The sequence below is a fragment of the Tamandua tetradactyla genome, chromosome 4, assembly GCF_023851605.1.
Source record: "Tamandua tetradactyla isolate mTamTet1 chromosome 4, mTamTet1.pri, whole genome shotgun sequence".
In the NCBI taxonomy this organism is placed as follows: Eukaryota; Metazoa; Chordata; class Mammalia; order Pilosa; family Myrmecophagidae; genus Tamandua; species Tamandua tetradactyla.
Window position 1 is genome coordinate 157,958,073 of NC_135330.1, and position 23,579 is coordinate 157,981,651.

The window sequence follows — 23,579 nt, forward strand, 5'->3', positions numbered from 1 at the left end:
GTTGGAGACTTCAATTCACCACTCTCATCAATGGACAGAACATCTACACAGCAGATCAATAAAGAAATAGAGAATCTGAATATTACTATAAATGAACTAGACTTAACAGACATTTATAGGATATTACATCCCACAACATCAGGATACACCTTTTTCTCAAGTGCCCATGGATCATTCTCAAAGATAGACCATATGCTGGGTCACAAAGCAAGTCTTAACAAATTTAAAAAGATTGAAACCATACACAACACTTTCCCGGATCATAAAGAAATGAAGTTGGAAATCAATAATAGGCGGAGTGCCAGAAAATTCACAAATATGTGGAGGCTCAACAACACACTCTTAAACAACGAGTGGGTCAAAGAAGAAATTGCAAGAGAAATTAGCAAATACCTCGAGGCGAATGAAAATGAAAGCACAACATATCAAAATTTACAGGACGCAGCAAAGGCAGTGCTAAGAGGGAAATTTATTGCCCTAAATGCCTATAACAGGAAAGAAGAAAAGGCAAAATTCAGGAATTAACTGTCCACTTGGAAGAATTGGAGAAAGAACAGCAAACTAACCCCAAATCAAGCAAAAGGAAAGAAATAACAAAGATTAGAGCAGAAATAAATGAAATTAAAAACATGAAAACAATAGAGAAAATCAATAAGACCAGAAGTTGGTTCTATGAGAAATTCAATAAGATTGATGGGCCCTTAGCAAGATTGACGAAAAGAAGAAGAGAGAGGATGCAAATAAATAAGATCAGAAATGGAAGAGGAGACATAACCACTGACCTCACAGAAATAAAGGAGGTAATAACAGGATACTATGAACAACTTTATGCTAATAAATACAACAATTTAGAGGAAATGGATGGGCTCCTGGAAAGACATGAACAACCAACTTTGACTCAAGAAGAAATAGATGACCTCAACAAACCAATCACAAGTAAAGAAATTGAATCAGTCATTCAAAAGCTTCCTAAAAAGAAAAGTCCAGGACCAGACGGCTTCACATGTGAATTCTATCAAACATTCCAGAAAGAATTAGTACCAACTCTCCTCAAACTCCTCAAAAAATTCGAAGTGGAGGGAAAGCTACCTAATTCATTCTATGAAGCCAACATCACCCTCATACCAAAACCAGGCAAAGATATTACAAAAAAAGAAAACTACAGACCAATCTCTCTAATGAATATAGATGCAAAAATCCTCAACAAAATTCTAGCAAATCAAATCCAACCACACATTAAAAGAATTATACATCATGACCAAGTAAGATTCATCCCACGTATGCAAGGATGGTTCAACATAAGAAAATCAATTAATGTAATACATCATATCAACAAATCAAAGCAGAAAAATCGCATGATCATCTCAATTGATGCAGAGAAGACATTTGACAAGATTCAACATCCTTTCCTGTTGAAAACACTTCAAAAGATAGGAATACAAGGGAACTTCCTTAAAATGATAGAGGGAATATATGAAAAATCCACAGCTAATATCATCCTCAATGGGGAAAAATTGAAAACTTTCCCCCTAAGATCAGGAACAAGACAAGGATGTCCATTATCACCACTATTATTCAATATCGTTTGGAGGTTCTAGCCAGAGCAATTAGACAAGAAAAAGAAATACAAGGCATCAAAATTGGAAAAGAAGAAGTAAAACTATCACTGTTTGCAGACGATATGATACTGTACGTCAAAAACCTGGAAAAATCCACAACAAAACTACTAGAGCTAATAAATGAGTACAGCAAAGTAGCAGGTTACAAGATCAACATTCAAAAATCTGTAGCATTTCTATACACTAGTAATGAACAAGCTGAGGGGGAAATCAAGAAATGAATCCCATTTACAATTGCAACTAAAAGAATAAAACACCTAAAAATAAATTTAACTAAAGAGACAAAAAACCTACACAAAGAAAACTACAAAAAACTGTTAAAAGAAATCACAGAAGACCTAAATAGATTGAAGGGCATACCGTGTTCATGGATTGGAAGACTAAATATAGTTAAGATGTCAATCCTACCTAAATTGATCTACAGATTTAATGCAATACCAATCAAAATCCCAACAACTTATTTTTCAGAAATAGAAAAACCAATAAGCAAATTTATCTGGAAGGGCAGGTTGCCCCGAATTGCTAAAAGTATCCTCAGGAAAAAAAACGAAGCTGGAGATCTCACGGTGCCAGACTTTAAGGCATATTATGAAGCCACAGTGGTCAAAACAGCATGGTATTGGCATAAAGATAGATATATCGACCAATGGAATCGAATAGAGTGCTCAGATATAGACCCTCTCATCTATGGACATTTGATCTTCGATAAGGCAGTCAAGCCAACTCACCTGGGACAGAGCAGTCTCTTCAATAAATGGTGCCTAGAGAACTGGATATCCATATGCAAAAGAATGAAAGAAGACCTGTATCTCACACCCTATACAAAAGTTAACTCAAAATGGATCAAAGATGTAAACATTAGGTCTAAGACCATAAAACATTTAGAGGAAAATGTAGGGAGATATCTTATGAAACTTACAATTGGAGGTGGTTTTATGGACTGTAATCCTAAAGCAAGAGCACTGAAGAAAGAAATAAATTAATGGGAGTTCCTCAAAATTAAACACTTTTGTGCATCAAAGAACTTCATCAAGAAAGTAGAAAGACAGCCTACACAATGGGAGACAATATTTGGAAACAACATATCAGATAAAGGTCTAGTATCCAGAATTTATAAAGAGATTGTCCAACTCAACATCAAAAAGACAGCCAACCCAATTACAAAATGGGAAAAAGACTTGAACAGAAACCTCTCAGAAGAGGAAATACAAATGGCCAAAAGGCACATGAAGAGATGCTCAATGTCCCTGGCCATTAGAGAAATGCAAATCAAAACCACAATGAGATATCATCTCACACCCACCAGAATGACCATTATCAACAAAACAGAAAATGACAAGTGCTGGAGAGGATGCGGAGAAAGAGGCACACTTACCCACTGTTGGTGGGAATGTCAAATGGTGCAACCACTATGGAAGGCAGTTTGGTGGTTCCTCAAAAAGGTGAATACAGAATTGCCATACGATCCAGCAATACCATTGCTACGTATCTACTCAAAGGACTTAAGGGCAAAGACACAAACAGACATTGGCACACCAATGTTTATAGCAGCGTTATTTACAATTGCAAAGAGATGGAAACAGCCAAAATGTCCATCAACAGACGAGTGGCTAAGCAAACTGTGGTATATACATACGATGGAATATTATGCAGCTTTAAGACAGAATAAACTTATGAAACATGTAATAACATGGATGGACCTAGAGAACATTATGCTGAGTAAGTCTAGCCAAAAACTAAAGGACAAATAGTGTATGGTCCCACTGATGTGAACCGACATTCGAGAATAAACTTGGAATACATCATTGGTAACAGAGACCAGCAGGAGTTAGAAACAGGGTAATATAATGGGTAATTGGAGTTGAAGGGATACAGACTGTGCAACAGGACTAGATACAAAAACTCAAAAATGGACAGCACAATAATACCTAATTGTAAAGTAATCATGTTAAAACACTAAATGAAGCTGCATCTGAGCTATAGGTTTTGTTTTGTTTGTCTGTTTGTTTGTTTGTGTCTTTTTTTTTCTTTTTCCTTTTCTTTCTTTTTTTTTTTTTTTTTTTTTACTATTTGTGCTGGTTTGAAAGGAAGTATGCCCCCTGAATAAAGCCATGTTTTAATATAAATCTTATTTCTTAAAGGTAGAATAATCCCTATTCAATACTGTATATTTGAAACTGTAATGAGATCATCTCCCTGGTTGATGTGATTTAGTTAAGAATGGTTGTTAAACTGGATTAGGGGATGACATGTCTCCACCCATTTGAGTGGGTCTTTATTAGTTTCTGAAGTCCTATAAAAGAGGAAACATTTTGGAGATTCAGAGAGACTCAGAGAAAGCAGAGAATGCTGCAGCACCATGAAGCAGAGAGTCCACCAGCCAGCGACCTTTGGAGATGAAGAAGGAAAATGCCTCCCGGGGAGCTTCATGAAACAGGAGGCCAGGAGACCAAGCTAGCAGATGACACCATATTCGCCATGTGCCTGTCCAGCCGAGAGAGAAGTCCTGACTGTGTTCGCCATGTGCCTCCTCACTTGAGAGAGAAACCCTGAACTTCATCGGCCTTCTTGAACCAAGGTATCTTTCCCTGGATGCCTTTGATTAGACATTTCTATAGACTTGTTTTAATTGGGACATTTTCTCAGCCTTAGAACTGTAAATGAGCAACTTATTAAATTCCCCTTTTGAAAAGCCATTCCATTTCTGGTATATTGCATTCTGGCAGCTAGCAAACTAGAACACTATTATTATTATTTTTATTTTTTTCTCTGTATTAACATTCTATATCTTTTTCTGTTGTTTTGCTATTTTTTCCCTAAATTGATGCAAATGTACTAAGAAATGACGATCATGCATCTATGTGATGATGTTAAGAATTACTGATTGCATATGTAGAATGGAATGATTTCTAAATGTTGTGTTAATTTCTTTTTTTCTTTAATTAATAAAAAAAAAGAAAAGGAGAGAGAGGAAAAAAAAATGATCCTCAATATGCTCGAGGATAAAGGAATACATACTAAAAGAAAGAACGAAATGATATCAGGAAAACCATGAATAAACAATAAGAGAATCATGATAAATAGTTTTTAAAGGGACCCAAGCAGAAATACTAGAGTTGAGATCAGAATATCTGAAATAAAGAATTCTTTATAAAGTCTTAACAGAAGATTAAAGCTGACAGAAGAAATAATCAGTAACTTAAAAAACAAGACAATGGAAACGATTCATGATGAGGAGCAGAAAGAATAAATAATTAAAAAACAGTGAATAGATCTTAAGAGACTTGTGGCACATGAGCAGACATACCAATATACAAATTATTAGAGTCCTAGAAGGAGAAAAAAGAAAGGAGAAGAAGGAATATTTAAAAAAATATTGGCAGAAAACTTACGTAAATTTTTACAATGGACACAAATGTGTACATTTGAGAAACCAATACGCCCCAACAGGAAAAATTAAAAAATACATGTCCTGACACATAGTACTCAAATTGTCAAAAGTCAAGGACAAGGAAAGAGTTCTGAAAACTGCAAGAGAAATGTAGCATGCCATGTATATGAGACCCACCTTAAATTCAAAGGTGTGAGTGGTTTGAAAGTGAAAGCTCAGAAAAAAATAAGTCATGAAAATAGCAATCAAAATAGGTTTGGAGTAGCTACTAATATTAAAGTAGACTTTAAATTAAAAATTGTTATGAGGGGAAAAGAAGGTCACTATACACCAATAAAATGGTTTATTCAACATGAAGATGTAAAAATTATAAACATATGTGAACCTAATGGCAGAATCCCAAAGTATATGTAGCAAATATTGATAGATTTGAAGGGAGAATTAAATGGTTCTACATTAATAGTAGGTGACTTCAACAACACCTTCAATAATGGATAAAATATCTAGACAGAAGATCAATGTAGGAATAGAGGAGTGAAACACTACTATAAATCAACTAGCCCTAAGAGACATATGTAGAATCCTTCATGTAATAGAAGCAGAATGCGCATTCTTCTCTAGTGCACGTGGATAATTCTCCAGGATAGACTATTTGTTAGATCATAAAACAAGTTTCCATACATTCAAAATATAGAAATTATACAATGTAACTTCTCTGACCACAGCTGAATGAAGCTAGGAAGGAATAATAGAAAGAGAAGTGGAAAGTTTGAAAATATGTAGAAATTAGAGTATTCTTAAAAAGCAATGGGTCAAAGAGGAACTCATAAGAGAACTAATGAAATATCTTGAGGCAAATGAAATGAAAGCACAACAAACCAAACTTGTGGGATGACCAAATTGTGCTGAGGAAGAAATTTTAGCTTTAAAAACTGACATTAAAAAAGAAGAGAGATCTGAAATATAGACCTAACCTCACTACTGGAGGGTCTAGCAAATGAAGAGCAAACCATACCTAGAGTGAGCAGAAGGAAGGGTATAAAAATATTAGAACAGAGGAAAATGAAACATAAAATAAAAAATAATAATGAAGAGAATCAGTAAAACCAAATTTGGCTTTTTAAAAAGCTCAATAAAGTTAGCAAATAGACTCAAAAGACAAAAAGAGAGGCACTGCAAATAGCTAAAATCAAAAATGAAAGGGGAGGCATTACTATTAACCCGCAGAAATGATAGGAAGGGATAGTAAGGATACTATGAGCAAAGGTATGCCAATAAATTAAGCAAACTGGATGAAAGGTGTTTTCTGGCTATGGGTTGGCTTAAACAATGGAATTTATTTGCTCAGAGTTTTGATGCTAGGGGAAGTCCACAATGAAACCACCATCAAAGCAGTGCTTTCTTCCAGAAGACTGTGGTATTCTGGGGCTGGACTCCCGAGATCTTTGTCCTTTCTTCTCCGCCATATGGCAATGCACATGGTAATCTCTTTTTCACTTTTTTTGGGTTCCTTTGACTTTTAACTTCTTTCTGTGGCTTTCTCTTTATGTGTGTCTGAATTTCATTCTGCTTATAAAGAACTCCAGTCATAGGCTTAAGATTGGGCCATGCTTTAACTGGAATAACCTCATCAAAAGGTCCTATATAGAAGGGATTCCCAGCCATAGGAATGGATGATGTTTTTCTGGGGTACATACCTCCAAGATGCCACAAATGGATAAATTTCAAGAAACAACCTACACTGACTCAAGAAGAAATAAAAGACCTCAAGAGAGCTACAATTAAAGAGAGTGAATTCATAAGCAAATAATTAAAAAAATATATGAAAGCCTAGGTCTGGATAGCTTTACTGGTTAATACCCAGCATTTCAAGAAGAATAACACAATCTGCTTAAATGTTTCTAAAACTTTGAAGAGGAGGGACCACTCTCCAACTCTTTCTAAGAGACCAATATCACCCTAATGCTAAAGCCAGATAAAAGAAAATAAAATCACAGACCAATATTCCTTATGAATATGTATGCAAAAGCCCTCAAGAAAGTAAAAGCAGACTGAATCCAATGACACACAAAAAGAATTACATACAATGATCAAATGGGGTTTATCCCGAGAATGCAAAGGTGGTTTAACATTAGAAAAGTAATTAATATAATACACCATATTGATACTATGAAGAAAAAGAACCACATGATCATTTCAATTGGTATAGAAATGGCATTTCAGAAACTCATGTTTATAGTGAAAGACTGAAATCTTTCCCTTTAAGATCAGGAACAAGACAAGGATGTCCACTGTCACCAATGTTATTCAACAATGTACTGGAAGTTCTAGCCAGAGAAATTAGGCAAGAAAAGATATAAAAGGTAACCAAATTGAAAATGTAGATGACATGATCATATATATAAGAAATCCTGAAAAATCCATTATAAAGCTAGTAGAGTTAATAAACAAATTCAGCAAAGTGGCATGGTGCAAGAGCAACAAGAAAAAATCGATTGTGCTCCAATACCCCAATAATGCACAATCTGAAAAGAAAATCAAGAAAAAAATTATATGTACAAAGGTACTAAAAAATAAAAAAAAACTAGCAATAATTTAAATTTAATCTAGGATATGAAGAACTTTTGCATGGTAAATTACAGAATATTGCTAAAAGAAAGCAAAGAAGATATAAATAAATTGAAGGACATGCCTTATTCAAGAATTTGCATATCTTGCAGATATTGTGCGCTCGGTTCAGACTACTGCAGTAAAGTGAATATTGCAGTAAAGCAAGTCACATGAATTTTGGGTTTCCCAGTTCATATAAAAGTTATGTTTATACTATTCTATAGTCTATTAGGTGTGCAATAATTTTATGCCTAAAATATATATATATAAAATATATTTTTATAAAAATGTGATATAGAGACAAATAATAAGTGCATGCTATTGGAAAAAATAAAGCTGATAAATTTGTTCTTTGCAGATTTGCCCCCGACTTTCAATTTGTAAAAAGTACATTACTACTAAGTGCAATAGAGTGAAACATCATCAAATGTGAATTCTACCCAAAGTGATTTACAGATTAAATATAATCCCAACCAAATTTCCAACAGCTTCATTTGCAAAAATGAAGGAAATTTAGGGCCCCAGAATAGTCAAAACTATCTTGATGAGGAAGAATGAATCTGAAGGTTTCACTTTTCCCAAGTTTACAAAGTCATTATAAAACTGCAGTAATTGAAATAGCATGATTCTAGTGCAAGGACAGACACATTGATCAGTGAAATAGAACTGAGAATTCAGAAGTTAACCCTCACATCTGTGGCCACTTAATTTTGGACAAGGTTTTCAAGTCTGCCCAATTGGGAAAGAATAGTTTTTTTCAACAATTGTTAATGGGAAAACTCGATATCTATATGTAAAAAAACTGAAAGTGAATTCTTAACTCATACCACAGGCAAACATAAACTCAAAATGGATCAAAAACCTAAATATAAGAACAAGGACTATAAAATTCCTAGAAGAAAAGTTAAGGAAACATCTTCAGGACTTTGTGTTAGTCAACAGCGTCCTGTACTTCACACCAGAAGTGTGACTAACAACAACAACAAAAAATAGATAAATAGTATTTCATCAAAATTAAAACTCTTGTGCATCAAAGGAACTTTTCATGAAGATCAAAAGATAATATAGAATTGCAGAAAATATTTGGAAACCACATTATCTGATAAAGGCTTAATATCCAGATTATATAAAGAAATCCTGCAGCTCAACAACAAAAAGAAAACAGTCCAATTAAATATGGGCAAAAGACTTGAATAGACCTTTTTCCCAAAGAAGATATACAAATGACCAAAAAGCCCAAAAAATGGTGCTCAACATCATTAACCATTAGGGAAATGCAAATCAAAACCACAATGACATACCATTTCATACCCACTATATCGGCTACTATCTTTTTAAGAAAGGAAAATACATGTTGTAGAGGGCATGGAGTAATGGGAACATTTACTGCTAGTGGGAATGTAAAATGGTGCAGCTGCTATCGAAAACTAATTTCACAGTTCCTCAGAAAATCAAGTATAGAATTACCTTAGTGCCCAACAATCCCACTCTTTGGTTTATATCCCAAAAGATTGAACAAAAATTCAAGCAGATATCTCCATACCAATGTTCAAAGTGTTATTATTCTCAATTGTCGATAGGTAGAAGCAACTCAAGTGTCCTTCAGTAGATCAATGGACAAACATAATGTGATACATACACACAATGAATAATATTGTCATAAGAAAGAATGAAGTTCTGGGCGGTGCAACAGTAGCTCAGTGGCAGAATTCTCGCCTGCCATGCTGGAAACCTGGGTTCAATTCCCAGAGGCTGTCCATGCCCCCCACCACCAAAAAAAAAAAAAAAAGGATGAATTTTGATGACATCATGTTGAGTGAAACAAAAAGATATTATATGACCTCACTGATATGAAATATTTAGAATGAGCCAAATACATGGACTCAGAATCTAGAATACTGGTTACCAGGGATGGGTATGGAGAAGGGAATGGGGTGTTAGTGCTTAATTAGTCCAGAATTTCTGTTTAGGGCAAAATTTTTGGTAATGTATGATAATGCAACATTGGACTGTAAATAGCAATACTGAATTACGTTCAAATGTAGTTAAAAGGGGAATTTTAGGCTATAGTAACATATAACATATGTTACTAGAATAAAAACTTTAAAAAGAAATATAGGATGAATAACGCAAACAGTGGCCCTAATATACACTATGGACTGCAGTTAGTAGCACAATTATAATAATGTTATTAAAAAAAAATCTTTTTTTTGTTTGTTTTTTTTGCATAGGCAGGCACCTGGGAATTGAACCCGGGTTTCTGGCATGACAGGCGAGAACTCTGCCTGCTGAGCCACCATGGCTTGCTCTATTCCAAAAATTTTAACAAAGGAGAAAATGAAAAAAGAGTCTGCTTGTTCAATAAACATCAGTAATAAAAGAAGAAGGTTTTTATTCAAGACTAAACTAGAAGTAATAAAAATAAACATATAGGAAATATTTGAAGAAAAGTGGGGAATATTAAGAAAAATATTTTTAAATTACAGCAGTAATAAAGAAGATATATAGAGCATTTTGAGGGAAATTTTTGTATGTAGAAGACAGACAAAAAGATCTATTCTATAGAGTGTAGCAATTCCTAAAAAAGAAAATTAAAGTAAGAAAGGAAAACTTCTAAAAACCACAATAAAATAATAAGTAACAGAAAATGCAGACACTTTTTAAAAGGGGACATGGCATAAGAGAGGAAAATAATACAGAGTGCACAACACTGAGTAAAATTTTGGTAAAACTATTGAATTATAAAGAAAAAAAAGAAAAAGAATCTGTGGTCACCCAGGCAAAAAGTACAGGTAACTTTTAAGGGAAAGAAAATTAGTTTAGTGACAGGTATTTTGATGACAATATGTTGTACTGGAATAAAAAGAGAAAGGGATGAATATAAAAAATAATTTCAACCAAGAATATTACAGGCAATCAAATTGACCTTTAAATATAAAGGTCATAGAACAGCCTTTATGAGCATGCAGAAACTCAGGAAACAAACTATAATTGGAGAAGTCTCATTGAAAGAGTCTGGAGTGATACACGCACATTATAATATAATATAACATAATATAATATAATATAGTGTAGTATAGTATAATATAGAACAGTATAGAAATAACATAACATGATCTAAATAATGTAGTATAAATGAACAATAATTATATATACGTATTATTTAATCTTAGCACTGAGACCAAAGGTAGACCCAGGAGTGACTGTCCAGTACATAATCTGTTCAATTTCTGACAATGTAGATCTAACAAAATTATCCAAAAATACGTGGGAGTGACTGTCCAGTACGTAATCTGTTCAATTTCTGACAATGTAGATCTAACAAAATTATCCAAAAATACGTGGGACTAGTAGAGAATAGGGTACATGGAAAGTTTAATATATTCACTGACTAGACCATGTAAACTCGGCATTGGGACAAATCCAGGTGCTGCCTATATTTGTAAATAAAGTTTTATTGAAACTCAGCTGTATTCATTTACATACTGTGCTTGCTTTCACACTAAAAAGGGAGCCTTAATCAGGTGGGACAGATGGCGTGAAAAGCCTAAAATCTTTGCTATGCGGACCTTTATAGAAAAAGTTTACATACCCCTACTCTTGAGATATTAATTGAGACTAAGAGAATATTACTATAAATTGATATTTTATAGTACTATATTGCAATAAATATAATGGAGAGATGGAAGAGAGAAGATGAAGTCACTAGAGGATTCATGTTGTTTTTGAAAGACACAGATGAATCCAAACAAATGGATGTCAATTCTCTGTCTTTATATAGTGAGGTGATCCCAATAAATGCTTCATCAGTTTTTCATTTCCTTGAGATACACAGCTATAATATAGAATTCATTTTGCATAATAAGTAAGAACAGTCAAGGGAGAAAGAAAACAACAGCAATGAGGGGTCCATCCACCAGACACGAGAACATACTTTGAAACCTCTAAAGAAAGGTATTTGTAAGTAGCACAGAATAAAAAATATATGCATATATATACATGTACCTATGCGCACACACACACACATATACATACAAATGAAAAGCTGCTGAGAAATTCAATATCTTTTAATAAATTCCCTTTCTGCTTACATGAGCAGATGTTTTCTTTTGTTTTTAACTGGTGTGGTGGTTTGAAGCTCTTAAGCACCCCAGAAAAGGCCATTTTCTTTTAATCCATTCCTGTGGGTACAAAGCTCCTGTTGGTGGGACACTTGCATTAGGTTATTTCAATTGAGATGTGACCCAGCCCATTTAAGGTGGTCTTAATAATTTACGGTGTCATTTATGAGGGTAAAAAACAGAAAAAGCTCAAAGAACTTAGATAAAATCCCTGGAGAAGGTAGGAGGGGACCTGCAGAAGCTCAGAGAGGAAGTCACTGGAACCAGAAGCTGAAAGTAATGAAATCTGAGAGAGAAGGATGCCTTCCCACTGTCACCTAGATGCCAGCTGCCTTTCTTCAGAGGAGATATCATTCTATAGCCTTCATTTGGACATTTGCATGGTCTTAGAACTGCAAATTTGTAAGCTACTAAATCCTCATTGTAAAAGCAGACCCATTTCTGGTATATTGCATTCTGGTATATTTTGGTAATAACTAGGATCTTAAACTAATAGATAACCTCAAGAATCCCTTGCCCTATAACTCTATCATACCATAAAATGTATCTGGAATAGTGATTATTTGTTAACTTCAGGCCAAGGATATATCATCCAGTTTGTTATAGTCAGGGAAAAATAAGATACTGAATAATCTTCACTGTCAGGCAACCAACTTCATTTATCAGTTGGAATTACAATTAGAATTTAAATTATGCCTTTGAACAGATATTGAGATAATATGTGCTAAATCCCAAAGGCAAGTTATTCATTAATTATGTAAGTAGAAATACAGAACAAATGCCATAAAATCAGCATCAATCTGAAACAGAAAGGATACATTTTCTGATTCATTTTCCACATAAAAGTTTTTGAGGAAGAAAATCGTACAGTAACAGCTAACCACATACAATCTATATAAGTAATGAGATTTCTGAATTAAAACCAACCAGAACTTTCAACAAATTTAATCTTATAGATAGTTAGTTATCTTGGGGCAGTTTCCCCAGAAACACACACTAAGAGAAAAGTTGACAGCCAAACAGTCTGTTGGAATGTGAAGGAGGTAGGATTGCTCAGCGGTCAGACTTGAACTGCAATGCAGTCACAGTGAGGCATCCTCAGTTAATACCTAATACCATGGGGAGCTCTGGGGCTGGGGTGGCCCTCAGAATTGTCTTGCCTGAAGGCAAAGCAGGCAACATCAACTAGGCATTGATGTGGACTGCTCCAGAGAGATATTGCAAATCAGGTAAGAAGGCTGTATTTAGCCAAAGGCGATTCGTAGAGATCTTCTCACTTGATAGCCCAGAGCAGCCACCATTCCATTTCCAGCAGCTGGTGGAAGTAGTGACTCACTCTTGAAAAGAGAATCTGGATAACATACTACAAATACATTATAGTGCACTCTTTGAAATGTTGTGCTCTGCTTCCCTTATTTAACTAATTATAGGAATAGCTACTTCAGAATTGTTGTTCTTTTTTTGGGGGCAAACTTACAGGACGACAATTACTAGAAACAAACAGACTGCAATTGATGCTTATTGGCTTCTCCCCTACTACACAGTCCAAATTTTCCTCACCATCTAGATGGCTTACCTGCCTCATCCTTGAGGATCAGGATTCCCAATCACTATAACTTTCTCAGCGTATGGATTCCACACTTGTTCATTTGTTATCAAAATGAAACAAAGGGATACTAAAAGAAACCTCTATAGTCACATAAATGCTAAGCATATTCTTCTTTCCCCCATTTTTTAACACCCTACTTTTTCTGGATCAGCATGGTCAATTACTCACATAAGGATTATGACTTTTTCTTGCCTGCTGATCACTTAGCATGAAGAGCCCAAAGTGTCCAAATGGCAGGAATACTTTAAAATTTACTATGTCCTCTTGTGGATGAATTTCTTCTCTACAAATCAGGGTATCAAAATTGGCATAGCCCAAAGTGATGGAAAGCACAAATTCCTTCAAAGCCAGCAGGGAGACAGGACATTCAGCTACCCTATTTCTAGCTTTTTTTATTCCTTGACTGATTTGTTCTATCTGTTGAGTACACTGTTATATAATCATATTTGATCTATGATATATGTCACATCTTGTAAGATAGCATCCCATCCTTGAATTACAACACATTTAAGCTAATACCACAGCTATGCTTCAAAAGTCTGTTCAATTACCCTCATGTTGGCAGCTTCTTCTTGGTATGGTATGTGATAAGATCTGCCTATCCTATAGTCATATACTTATAACTGCATCTCCTATGCTATAAAACCACCATTTCCATGGTCCATTGCAGTGCTACATGGGAATATACCATATATACTGTGTTGGCAGAACAAATATTCAATAAAACTTTGGATAATGTTGCTGCTCAGAAACTGTGTAAGAAAGGTCTTTGTCATATATGTCCAGAATATGACTCATTACCAGCCAAGATGAATCACTGCACCATGAGAAATGGAAAAACCCCATTGTAATAATTAAGGGCTCACCAAGTTGTTGCTAGTAGGTCTCCTCACGTAATAATACTTTACTGGGGTCTTGACATCAGCCTCATACTGGCAGGTTGGACCCTCATCTGCAGTGGTAGCTAGATCAGGCTCTGTGAGTGGGAGAACATGATGTCCGACCAATTCACAGTCTGCATTCTCTATCCTTGCATTATGGCTACATTATAACTGTGCCCACTGTGTCTGAATTGGGATTTGCCAAACTCAATTTGGCCAAGTCATTCTGCCTACCTGGTTATGTATTGCCTCTTTCATGGTGTATATTTTCTGGTGTTTGCTAACATGGGATACAAATGTCTTCATATTTTGTACTCACTCCCATCCACCACGTGTTTTGTCCCCAGATTTGTTTGTTCTCAATCTCCCAATCCTTCTCTTTCTATGTTTCTGACCAAATAGACAGGCTATTTGCCACTGTTCACATATGCATTTTTTTTTTCTCAGCCTCTTCTCTTTCCATAAATGCTTTGGCTATTGGGAGGGATTTTCCTCTTTTCTGACTTTTGTAGTCCCTGAAAGGAGTCTGTAATGCAGACTCATTTTATAGAGTGCATCCATATATGATCTTAAAACAAGATTGATCATTTTTCTTCTCCATAAAAAATTCATAAAAGACCTTCATAGCCAAAGGTAGGAAGTGAAGAAGTGTCAATGCAACAGCAATAGATTCTTGCTATCTTTTAACTGCACTGACAGAAACATTCAGTCACTTTTTAAAAATTTTCCCTAGAGATTTAGTGCACTAGGAACCATCCTCACAATGGTCATTCCATACTGGCTACCATTTGGTCTTGTGGCTTATTATAATTTTAACTGACTTGCTACTGACATTTTAGCCAAACAACAAACATCTATTATTTTAGGATCTTATTAACCCCATTGCTATGAGAATGTAAAATTCTCAATGAGCAGCAACTACGGTCAGCCTTCATTAACAGGGGACAGCAGCTACTTAGTCTCTCAATAATTCAATTGTCCCTCATTGATATATTTCCATTGTTTCTGAAATCAGAGTTTCCTCTGGGCTGTCCTATGTAGTATATTCAATGGGTGGATTTTCCAGAGTTATGTGGCATATTAATTGAGCATGCCCACTTATCTGATTCTTTGGGTCTTATCTTTCACCATCTGCCATAAAAATTCTGGTAATTCTACCACATTTAGTGTGGGTCATGTCTTTTCCACATTTCTAAGGGTTATAGTAACAGCGTGTTAATGCTGATTCCACTTTTTTTTAAGTATCAAAATTTTTATTTACCCACCTTCTTGCTCTCTTATAACACATTGTAAACCAAAATAATTTCTTTTTGGACCAGGTTTGTGATAAGAACCATCATGTTACAAAATGGTAGCAGTCCTATGCCTGCTTTTACATTTTTCTGGTCCCTCTCAACCTCTGATGGTCACTTCTTTTGTCCCCTTAACAATCTATTCTTATTCCTGTAAAATGAGGACTCAAAGTACTAATTTCATTATTCTGAGGTTTAGGAGAATGACTAGCACTAAACCTGGTTTTTAGGAGCATTCGAACTCCAACAGTTCCTCCCTGACCTTCAAGACTGCTTTTCTTCAACTGTCATTGGTGGACGAACCAGTGAACTTATAAACCAAGCACATGGGTATAAAGTCCATAAGGTCAGGTGAAGACCTAAACAGTAAAGTGCATTGGCTTTAGAACACTGATGCTAACTTCAAGACTAAGCACTAAGTGAGTAGTTCCAAGATCCCTGAACTCACAGTTCTCTGTGGTGTCTCACTTGTACTTTTATTGTGATCAGGGCTTGAGGGTTTCTCAATGTCCCTTGACAACTTTTAAACAGTATGAGGAAAGTGGCAGAAGCCAAAGTCTGAGTGATCAGTCCCAGAGAGTCTGGGACTGACAATTCAATTTCAAAGTTGGTAACATTTGTTCTTTGGAGGAGAGATAGAACCAGGGCAGGGATGCCAGCTGAAAGACAAAGGGCAAGGGGTTGGCTCACAGTAGTGGTAGTAATCAGGCTTGAGTGAGCTGTCATGGAACATGACCAGGTACTGGACCTACCTCTCCATCAGCTCAGTCAGCTTCACACTGAGCTTTCCCAGATGGGCTTCTTGGACAGGAAGCAGACCCCAATTGGTTATTTGTCCACGTCGGCCCACAGCTCAGTCTGTTCCAGCACTTACTTGGTGAAGGATTTGCTCATAAAGAAGCTAGGGTGGCCTATGGTGCAGCCCAGGTTGGCCAGCCTGCTCTCAGCCATCAGGATGATGTGGTGACCGTTCTTCACCCAGTAGTGGTCCACTTAGGGTTTGAATATTCATTTTCTCCACAGTGTTCTTGTTTAACCATTTGACATCAATCTCCATAACAAAGTGTCCAGTGTTACACACAATGGGATCATCCTTCAAGTGTTCAAAATGCCAGCTGAGGATGATGAGTATATATCCTGTGGTGCTGATGAAGGTATTGCCTTCATTATAGGCCTCATCCATGGTCAACTCATGGCCCTCTATGGCAACTTGCAGGGCACTGATGGGGTCAATCTCATTGACGATGGAACAAGCCCCAAAACCCCTAGACACAGCCCTTGCCCACATCTCCATAGCCTGCCACCACCACCACATTCCCCACAATCATCATGTGTGTGGCCTACTTGATGCCATCTCTGAGGGATTCCCAGAAACCATAGAGATTCTCAAATTTGCTCTTAGTAATGAAGTCCTTGACAATGATGGCAGGTACCTTCATGATCCCATTGGCCATCATCTTGTAGCTGCTGAGGACCCCAGCCGAGGTCTCCTCAGAGACACCTCTGATGCCAGACAGAGCTGCAGGTACTGGATATGGTTACTTAGGTCGCTGCCATCGTCCAGAGTCATGTTGAGGGATCCATCCTTGAAGTACAGTGTCTGCTTTGCATCACCAGTACTCCTCATCATTTCAACTCTCTAGAAGTACACTGGAATGCCAGCAATGGCAATGGCTACTGCTGCATGGTCTTGGGTGTGGAAGATGTTACAGCTGGACCATGGTACCTCAGCACCCTGGACAAGGAGGGTCTCAGTGAGTGCAGTCACCTCCACAGTCATGTGAAGGCAGCCAGTGATGCAGGTGCCCTTCTGTGGCTTGGAGGCCAAGTACATCTCCTGCATGTGCATCAGGCCTGGCGTTTTTTTCTCTGTGATGTCCAAGGCCTTACATCCCCAACATGCCAAGCTGATGGCGGCGACTTTGTAAGGTAGTTTCTCTGACATGCAGACCCTTCCGCATGGAGTGATGGGTACAGATGGAAAAGGCCGAGCAACTGACTGGGATAGTTACCAGGTGGGTGGCACTGGGCAGGCTGATTCCTATTTTAATTGCAGATGTCAAATCCTGTATAACAGGAAATGGATCCTATGTCAAACGTGCAGGGGTCATAAAGCTCCTTCTGGGTAAAGTCCATTTCCTACTTCACTAAGATATGTTGTAATTTGATTCTAATTATAGGTCTGGCGGCCAGGATAGTGTGTGAAGGACAGATGCTGGGGACAAGGTATGGGATGGGATGTTAGCTTGTGAAGCATTATCTTTTGCATCATCTTCAAGACTCTGACATAATAGGTTGGTGTACTCCAATAGATCTAGAGCGTTCTTGGGTTGGTAGTTTTCAAAGCTTTCAAATGCATAGATTCAAATATCCTTATCCCATCCATCACAGAATCCCGCTTCCTCCCAGTCAGGGCTTTATGTTTGTGTAGGAGAGTAACTGAGGTTGAGAATTCCACCTAATCTAGAGCTCTACTACTCTTAAAATTAATAATTCCTAGGATGTATACTTAGTTTTGTCTGCCCTCCTGCTGCAAGAAATAGGAGTCTTTTTATCCCTCTGACTTTCATAATTGGCTTTCAAGTGGTGAAAAATCATCCTCAGTATTTTATTTTCCTTTTTAATGCATGGATGTTTACTGTCCTTGCAATTACTACTTCACTTGAACCTCTCTAAAGTCTGTGATAGTGCCTTCCCTTTCACTGGTATTCCATCCATGCTCACCATTTGAAAGAAAAAAAGTTTAACAATTTGCACCACAATTGTTACAGTATATAGCTATAGTATACTAAGTTATATCAATATAACAGCTATCATATTGATGGGATACTTATTGCCAGGTGCCCAGTGGATGGCCCAATTCCAAAATCTCATTTTAATGTTTGCTTTCTTGGAATGTGTCAGGCTCCAACTCCAGGTGGGGTTTCTTAGGAAATCAATTCTGAGACAAATATTTGCCTGCAAATAAATAACTTATTGGGATGTGCTCCAGGGGTCAACTATTGTGAAGGAAGGAAAGAAGTAAAACTGAACAGAGGAAGACACTGAACTGCAGTGAAGTCAGAACAAAGATTTTAACCAATTTGGGGAACTTTGAGGTGGGAGGGCATTTTAGAGTTATCTTGAATTGAGGCAAGGAGGCCAGGTCTTCATACCTTTGATGATAATTAAACCAAACATTTCTTTGAGTATGGTGCTTTGGAGAAAAGTGTAGCTAAATAGTTTCAGAAGCTATTGTAACATTTTCCTAAATACAGCTAAGAATATTATACAACTTGGTTAGTTCTCTCCACTTCTCCACTAACTGTGATAAGCCAAACATGCAGCCTTGGTTCTATTAGTGCTTAAGTACATTGGCATCCTTTTTTCTGTTCTTATTCCTTTTTGGGAAGGCACCAAAAACTTGGGCTCAATCTCAGGTTTCATATGTTAGGTTAGAAAAAGCACAGACATTGTCTGTGATAGTTAGGTTCATATGTCAACTTGGCCAGGTCATAGTGCCCAGTTGTCTAGTCAAGCAAGCACTGGCCTAACCATTACTGCAAAGACATTTTGTGGCTAGTTAGTAAGCCAGAAGGCTAATTTATGAAATCATCAGTCACCTGATTGCATCTGTAGCTGATTACATGTATGACAAACTAAGAGAGCGTGCGCCACAATGAGATAATCCAATCAGCTGGATTTAATTCAATCAGTCTAAGACTTTTAAGGAACAATAGAGAACTTTTACTTCTTCAGCCAGCTAGTCTCTCCTGCAGAGTTCATTGGTGACCTTCATTGGAGTTGCCAGCTAATGACCTGCCCGATGGAATTTGGGCACATGCATCCCCCCAGTTGCATGAGATGCTATTATAAAATCTCATATTTACAGATATCTCATATTGGTTCTGTTTTCTAGAGAACCCTGATTAATACGCTGTCACAGGATTTGAATCAGGGAAAAGGGAAGTAGATCAACACTTCTCTTCCATTTTTAAACGTCATATCCTTGAGCAATGAGATTGTTCCAGAGGAGCTCTATACTATTTATTCTTGTCCCAGTTTCCATTTCCCCTAATTAAAGAGGAGTATTTTGTTTATTAATCCACATATGAACCTTAAATTGTTTATATGTATTCTAAACGTAGTTGCATGAAGTCTAACATACTGTTTTCATATTCAATATTGCCATATAATTGCAAAGATTAATTTTCTTTCTATCTAAATATTTAGGATTTAATTACTTTTTCAAAAAATATGCTATTTAGATTTAGTTAAAATTACCATTTAATTTTATTAATTCTTATTTGTATTTAAACTTTCAATTTTACAGACATTTTAGGATATTTGAGCAAGATAATATTTGCCAACAATTATAGAAATAATTAGGAAATTTAATTTTTGATTTTTTACATTTACATTAATTTGCATGTTTGATCATATATTTATTTTAATATATTTTGAATTTCATTATTTAATACCACAGATTCTTATTGTCAGTAATCCCATATTATATAAAAATCTTGATCATAGCTACATAATAAACAGTTATTCAAAAATGAAGCTTAATTAATTTAAAAATTTATTTTATTATTTAATAATTTAGAATATATTATATATGTTATTATTTAATACCATAACATTTCCATGAACTGTGAAGGCTAAGAGCTTTTACCTTTCTTGTAAGCTAACATGTTAGATGCGCAAATTCTCATCGGTGATGTTGAAAGATTCCTGTGTCAGAGAACAAGAGCATTTGAGTAATCGCTAGAGTTGTTGGTAGAGTCGCAACATTTATGTGGTGGTTCCTAAGCCCCACTTTCCATAGGGTCTCACAGAGAGAGCCAATGTTTTAAATTGGCAGTCATAATCCTAAATTTAGCTAATCAAAAAATATATTCTTTATCTCTTCAAACTTTTCTCCTTATAAGTCATATTTGTCATGATATGACAACAGGAAAGGTTCTTTAAAAGCTTGGGCATGATTTAGAACTTTAAAATATTGGGATATATTAACTTTTAACTCTTGTGAAGATGTCAATAGCAACATTTAGTTTTAATTCACGACTTTTCGTTACAATAGTCCTTTGTGTGGTCTAGTTGGCAGTAATATAGTTCTAGCCATCTCCTTTGAATTCAAACTCACTGTCTAATCAGGCTATATTGTCTGAACTGTTCACCACTGCTCAAGTTAGGATGATATTCTCATTTGTTCTATAATCATTTAGTACCACTGAATGGAAAATAATTTTTTAATAAAAAATATGTTATTGTAAATGAATTAAAAATTTGATACTGTATACCTTGTCATCTCACTATTCAGAATAATAGAAGAATATGCATTTTAGGGAATATTAAAAGCAAATTTAAAGTAGAATATGGCATAAATATATCACAGTAGACCTACAAGAGCAAGAATTGTGGGTTCTTGCATCAAATAAGAACGATGAATTATGCTTGCTTTGCCTAGTAGTCTAAAGGTTAATACTAATTTCTCTACATTTCTCATTTAGTAAAACATAATTAGAGACATGTAACAAGAGAAGTTACAAAATCAATTTAAGAATGATACTAACATGTACAGTTATGTCAGAGATTATGTATCAAACCATCATTTTGGAGGCACTTGTATCTATAAACCTTTGTAACTAATACCTAAGTATATCATAAATAAGCTTTGAGGATTAATTCATAATTGCAAATAGGATTGAACATGGAATCAAAATCACAGAGACTTGCATGAAATTGAATTTATAGTCAAAAACAATCTTTCTTAAATAACAGAAATTGTTCACAAAGATATAAAAATTAGTGGTCTTTAGTGTTAACATTTATTGTAGTTTTCAGCACCACAATTTCCTGCTAGTATTGCACATCCATACTTTATTTTATTTGTTTAGTTAAATAAATATATTACATATGTTATATAAATATATATAAATACATTAAATATATCAATATTGTCAGGATGGCAAATAATAAGAGCAATAATGAAACATAGTAAGATATATAAACATGATACAGTTATGTGCAAAATGAATAAATAGAAGAATATTGAAATCAAGAGTTATAAAATAATTGTGATACATGAGAAATGAGCCTATGAATTTATGTCTCTTTTGTAAAATGTCCTTTCGTGTTGTTAAATTAGTGTTTGCATGCTAATTAATGTTAAACATATTTATACAGGATTATAAAAATTCAGGCTGGCCTTTTATTAAGCCACATAATATTATGCAAATTAATCCGTATGGTAAGACTGCATAACTTTTTCAGCCATGTAGTTAAACTACAGAGTTTCTTCCAAAGGCCAACTAAATTTCCTTATATGCAGTAAAATCTGTCCAACACTTTCATGAACATTTAGTTTACTAAATGTATAGTGAAAGTTTAGTGGCTGATAACGTATTTGGAGAGGATAAATACAAAATAAAATTAACTCAATTTTGTTTATCAATGCCAAAATTACAGATTTGCTGTGAAGGGTGGAGGAAAGGAGATGGGGAAAGACAAAAACAGTTTTAAGTTTACACCCATTTTTAGATGTGTTTTCATTCCCATTGCATAGATGAAAAGGACGACCAACTGATGAGCTTAATTAACTTTTTCAAGCTCATGCAGAACAACTGGCATTATGATTCTGAGTCTTTGTCACAAAGAAAGTGCACAGCAAAACATTCCAGAATAAAGGAAATAACATATAGTATCTTCTTTACAAAGCTAAAGTCTGTAATAGCAAAAATAAATCATCATGCATCACAATGTATATAAAAAAGTGATTATCTGGGCCTTAGATCAACATTATACAAACAACTGGCTCAGTGTTTTTCCTTCTGGAAGTAGGCCTCTGCATATCAGTTCAATTTATGTGAACATACTACTAGGAAGATCTTCACCCATATGTCCCTTTTTTAGGATTTACTAAACCATGAATGTATCAATACATTCATTTTCAATTTTATCTGTTCAATTTTTTGGAGATATTTTTACTATTCCCCATTTAAAAACCATATCATTGATTATATAAATTAAAAGGAACTTTGATATGAGGATTAAATAATGGATTACAACATTATAAGGAATAATTGCTCTTGCCTGTGTTCTATGTTCTCATATTTCTCCTTCTTTTCATGTCCTTCATCCATAATTTTTTATTGTACATTTATCTTTGTTCTTTCCCTCAGCCTGGTCAAGTGTCCCTTCTAAATTTTCTATTTCTCAATTAAAACATCTTTCTCATTGTAAATAGTTAAGCCTAAACTTTGGAGGAAAGCCTTCTGATTAATCAAATTAACCTCAAACTCCAACTCACTGAAGATTATTTACTTCTTAGATGATAAAAAACTTCCAATAGTAACCTTCCAGGGTAATTGATGGCTCTAGTTTGCTAGCGGCCAGAATGCAATATACCTGAAATGGAATGGCTTTTAAAAAAGGGAATTTAATAAGTTTCTAGATTACAGTTCTAAGGCCGAGAAAATGTCCCAATTAAAGCAAGTCAATCTAAGGCATCCAGGGAAAGATACCTTGTTTCAAGGCTGATGTGAAGTGCAGGGTTTCTCTATCAAGTGGAAAGGCATATGGCGAACACGTTCAGGCTTTCTCTTTTGGCTGGAAGGGCATGTGGAGAACACAGAGTCATCTGCTAGCTTCCTGTCCAGCTCCCTGAGAGACAGTTTCCTTCTTCATTTCCAAAGGTTGCTGGCTGGTGGACTCTCTGCTTCGTGGTTCTGCAGCGTTTTCTGTTGTGGCTTTCTCGTGAATCTGTCATTCTTCTCTGCTCTCTCTGAATCTCTCTTCTATAAGATTCCAGTAAAGTAATCAAGACTCACCTAGAATGGTAGAATCACATCTCCACCTAATCCAGCTTAGAAACCACTCTTTATTGAGTCACATCTCCAGGGAGATGATCTAATTAAAGTTTCAAACAAACATACTTAATAGGATTAGAAGAAATGACTGCCTTTATAAAATGGAATTAAGATTAAGACTTGGCTTTTCTAGGGTACATACATCCTTTCAAACCAGCACATTGGCAAAAGAAATATTTCTCATCATTTAGATTAGATAAATTATG

At 35.6% G+C, this 23,579-nt stretch overlaps 1 pseudogene; it reads right to left on the reverse strand.

Moving 5' to 3' along the window:
* Window positions 1-16,124: 16,124 nt before the first annotated feature.
* On the reverse strand, window positions 16,125-17,468 carry LOC143680537 (adenosylhomocysteinase pseudogene; annotated as a pseudogene).
* Between the last annotated feature and the right edge of the window lie 6,111 nt (window positions 17,469-23,579).